Raw genomic sequence first — 5,406 nt, forward strand, 5'->3', positions numbered from 1 at the left:
AAACAAACTAAATCGAAGAATTAGACTTTTACAGAGCATGCGCATTTCATTGATTCGCATGCTAAGCAAATTATGTCGGTTGGTGGAACTTTCTGCAGCAAAAATAACTGTTCTTTAGTATTAATATCTCACATTACATGCATGTTTTTCTTCTGGACAAAATTTAATTTTGCTCTCGCTGTCATCTTTATCTGTTTTGAAAATAACTATGTTTTAAGGCATGTATTTGACCAGTGGCGTAGCTACGGGGGGGCCTGGGGGGGCACGTGCCCCCCCTGAGATTTGGCGTGCCCCCCCAGGTGCCCCCCCAGAAAAAATTGGCAGAGCAAAAAAAAGAAAAGAAAGAAAAAGAGAAAGAAAAAGGAAAAGAAGAAAAAAGACAGAAGAAAAAAGAAGAGGAAAATAAGAGGAGGACTGAATGAAATAATGTGAGGGGAAGACTTGCAATTAAAAAAAAATCTTTTCATGTTTTCATCTTTTCATTACTATAAACAATTTTTGCTGGCGCTTCGCGCCATAATTGCCTGTTCGATGGGATTCATATCTTGCTCAATAGGCTGATGTGGAGCAAGTTTTGAAGTCAATATGCAAAACATAGTATTTTAGCTCGGACATCGAGTTTTCATTATTTTTTTTTTTCATTTACAAATTTAAGTGCTCTGTAAAATGTCCGTTTTATGGTCTACATATCAGCATTTTACGCTCACGCTGCGTGGTCACATTGTTTGGTTTGCCAAGTTCATATTGTCTACGTGTATTCCATAATGTTCCATTAAACAAATGTATTCAGAATGCCCAGATTTTAGGTCTAAATATTTAACATGCGCGATAGCGTGCATGTTCTTTATTTAAAATGTACTTAAATTATCCAGTTTTACATCAGAATATCAATAATTGTCTGCTCACGCTTCACGATCGCATTATTAATGATACCCAATATTTATGACTTACAAAATATGAATAGAGTGTCCCGCTCGCATCAATTGTTTAGTTACATACCTATAACATTGATTAATACAAAAAGTGCTTAGAATGACCATTTTTTTAAGGTCGGAATGTCAAAAAATTTGCTCGCGCTTCGCGCTCGCATTATTGAAATATATACCGTCTTCGTGGTTAACTGTAAGCAGTCCTTAACAGGTCCCTTTTCGATAATGCTAGAACAGTTGATAAACATTTCTGTTCGCGCTTGGGGGTACATACGAATCTTGTTCAGGATCACACATAACATTGCCCAGAAAATTAAATTTCAGGAAAAAATACATTAAAGTAAAAAAAAAAATCGCTCGCGCTTCGCGCTCGCACTTTTTATAAGGCTTATGAGATTATTTTATGTTTATGTTGTTTTATAAGAATAAAACTAAGAAGTGACTGATATAGGTGAAGATATAATTTCGGGCCCCGTCCGCCTATTGGCGAAAGTCGGATCCGCCCTTGTGGACACATACACACACACCGGAAAAATGGCCGGTGCCCCCCCTGAAAAAGCAAGGACCCCCCAGTGCCCCCCCGGGAAAAAAATCCTAGCTACGCCACTGTATTTGACTAAGATTTCAACGACGAATAAACATATGTTAAGATCAGAAGTAATTTGTCGAAATGTGGCCACCCTCCCCAGGGACAGGACTGGTGTAACAACATGTTACGATTGCCCCAGTACCTTACAAACTGTTAAAACTAAAGCTCGGAAAAGAGAATTGCATAATTTGAAATATATCTGTCAATCATTTATTTTGTATATATGGAAAAGTTCGCCTTTCATTGATGCAGATCCACTGTGTGTGCGGGGGGGCGTGGGTGTTCGTTTCTTGTTTTTGCATTTAAAGGTCAAGTCCACCCAAGAAAGAAGTTGATTTAAATAAATAGAGAAAAATCAAACATGAACAACGCTGAAAACTTCATCGAAATCGGATTTAGAATAATAAGTTATGACTTCTATAACTTTCGCTTATTTTTCACAAAACAGTTCTATGCTCAACTCAGTTATATGCAAATCAGAGAGTTGATGATGTTACCCACTCACTTTTACTTTTTCTTATTGTTTTGATTATACAATATTTCAATTTTGACGAATTTGACAAAATAGGACCCTTGCTTGAACCACAAAATGTTCAAATAATGGAATTACATGTGTTCAGGGAAGAATGAAACTTTGTTTCACATGACAATGACGAGAAAATCAAAATATTTCATATCTCATGTAATAAAATACATAGGAAATAGTGAGTGGGTAATGTCATCGGTCCCTTTATTTGCATACCGAACAAGATGTGCATATAACTGTCTTGAGAAATTCAATTCAATTCAATTCGATTCTTTATTTCATTTCCATTGAAAACATAATAAAAAGTAATATAAAGTAATACAAATCAAGTACAATTTTACAGAAGGGCATTCTTACTTCGTAAAATAAAAAAAAGACAGTATAATGTAGAGCATAAAAGGAAATAAAGCGAAACTTTAAAATGTTATAACGTTCTTAGTTTACATCCGATTTTGATGAAATTATGTTTGATTTTTCTCTTTCTATTCAAATCAGCTATTGTTGAGCTCCCCCCCCCTTCTCTCTCTCTCTCTCTCTCTCTCTCTCTCTGAGATCAACATTCATGGTACATCCTGTCAATGGTAATATTTTGCAGGCAGTTTTCATGGATTTGTGAATTTGAGAATGATTATCAAGGTCGGCGCAGAACGTGGCAACCGCCGTGGTCATGATAAACATCCATATCTAGTCAACAAATCGCCGTTTCGAAGAAACATGGGGTTCATCGAAAAGCCACTTTTCATTATGTCGCATTGACAATAAGTAGGGGAGACCGAGGACAGTTGCAACACGGGGTAAATGTAACAGAGGCTCCCATTGCTAGCAGAAACAAACTAGAAGAATAACCCTTTTACAGAGCAATCGCATTTTATCGATTCACATGCTAAACAAATTATAACGGTTGGTGGAACTTTCTGCAGCATATAACTGGGGGGTTTTGGTCTCACCTGCATAAGCGTATTATCCTGCTTGAGTTTCACGTCACATGACCAAGGTCAAAAGTCATTTAAGTTCCATGAATTTTGACCAAATTGGGTGTATCTGTTGAATTAGTAATCAAGTATCACTGAACATCCTGTGCGAATTTCAGGTCACATGACCAGCGTCAAAGGTCAATGAACTTTGGCCATAATGGGGTATCTGTTGAATTACCTTCATAACTTTGAAAGTTTGTGATCTGATTCATGAAACCTGGCCATAAGAGTAATCAAGTATCTTTGAACATCCCGTCCAAGTTTCAGGTCACATGACCAAGGTCAAAGGTCATATAGGTCAATGAACTATGGCCATGTTGGGGGTATTTGTTGAATTGCCATATCTATGTAAGTGTATTGGTCAAGTTCATAAAACATGGACATAAGAGTAACCAATTATCACTGAACATCTTGTGCGAGTTTCAGGTCACATGACCAAGGTCAAAGGTCAATGGACTTTGGCCATGTTGTGGGTATTTGTTTAATTACCATCATAACTCTGTAAGTATATTGGTCTAGTTCATAAAACTTATATATAGGAGTCATCTTGTATTACTGAAAATCTCATTCGAGTTTCAGGTCACATGACCAATGTGAAAGGTCATTTAAGGTCATTCAACTTTTGCCATTTTAGAGGTAATTATTATATTGCTGTCATAGCTTTCAAATTTTAAAGATATAGTGTATAAAAATGTGGATATAGGGGTAATCAAGTATCACTGACATGTTTTAGGTTTTCGCATGATCAAGGTCAAATGTCAATTAATGCAGTATTGTATCATTATACAAATGGTGTTTTTTGTGAATAATTATTTTATAAATTCTGTCGAAATTTGGTAATAAAAACTAATAATTTGGTAATAAATTTGCTCAATTGGTTAATAATTGCCCAGAATGTATACATATGTTTTACAAACATACATTACCTATCACAGTGGACAGTATGTTGCCCAACATTTTAAGTGTGTAATTGGAAACAAAAGCACAGCACAGAGTAGCCTCGTCGATAAGCTAAAACATTATTTTGTCAATCATAATGCTTTGTTTACTAATCTTTTCGATTAGCTCAGAGCCTTAGACATGAGAAATGATATGGATAAACATATTTTTTACGCAATCGAATTCGCAGCGAAAGATTGAATTACAGTAATTTTTACGGATTAAATGTTTAGTAAAAAAACAAACAAGTAGTAAAATTGCCTAATATCCATATTTTAGGCATATATCTTTTTATTACTTAGGACGTACAGATAGGGTAAAGCAGAGGGAGTAAATGGAAATAGAGAACATGTCTTCGTACAAATTATTTCTGAATAAAACAGTAATTCGAATGTGATGTACGTTTGTTAACAAGGTAAAGAAATATTGATTTTGTCCGAAAAGGGGGCGTATGTATATTTTGGATTGATTTCAGACAAAGCTGTCATATCCTGGTCATATCCTCCTCTTTAAGAAATAATATCCATGTATTAGGAAGAGAATATACATTGAAATTTAAAATCAAAATACTACAATGTTTTACCATAGTCGTCCATTTGAGATGCTGGGTAGGTACATATTAATTATTCAAATTAGATAGGACCCAAATAGAAATCGATGTGCAATTATACAGTTAGGGTGAAGCCACAGCATCCTTTAAAAAGTCAAAACGGTCCCCATTAATACCGAATGCAAGACATTAAAAATTGTAAATGAGTCAAGCATTGTCATGTTTTAATATATATGGGGCTAGTGTTGTTTGAAATTAAATGTTAAAATTCTTGCATCTGTAAAATGATTGTCTTTGATAAAGAAAACTAAATTGTTACAATTTCATGTGTTACAATAGTATGTTACAATTACCCCGTGTTGTGGGGCAATCGTAACACTTGACCTCTTAGCTTCTAAATTGATTGTTTAACTAAATCCAAACCTATTCACATTTCAAGCCAAGATGTGCATTTTCCGTTTTATTTAGGTTTCAGCAAGTATTTAGCTTAAATAAGGTGATAATTACATCCCCGGTCTCTCCTATGTAACAATAAATATTTTCAGAATAAACCAACTACATGTACTGTTAATTTTTCTTCAAATGTTCATCTAATTCATTCCAATATATATTTCACATTTTTGCACATTAACAACCACTTGTCTTCTACGCATTCTCTCTTATCACGTTCCTTAAAGGTCAAGTCCACCTCAGAAAAATGTTGATTTGAATCAATATAGAAAAATCAGACAAGAACAATGCTGAAAATTTCATCAAAATCGGATGTTAAATAAGAAAGTTATGACATTTAAAAGTTTCGCTTATTTTTAACAAAATAGCTATACGAACGAGCCAGTTACATCCAAATGAGAGATTCTATGATGTCACTCACTCGCTATTTCTTTTGTTTCTTATTGTTC

Source organism: Lytechinus variegatus, chromosome 4, assembly GCF_018143015.1.
Source record: "Lytechinus variegatus isolate NC3 chromosome 4, Lvar_3.0, whole genome shotgun sequence".
Classification (NCBI taxonomy): domain Eukaryota; kingdom Metazoa; phylum Echinodermata; class Echinoidea; order Temnopleuroida; family Toxopneustidae; genus Lytechinus; species Lytechinus variegatus.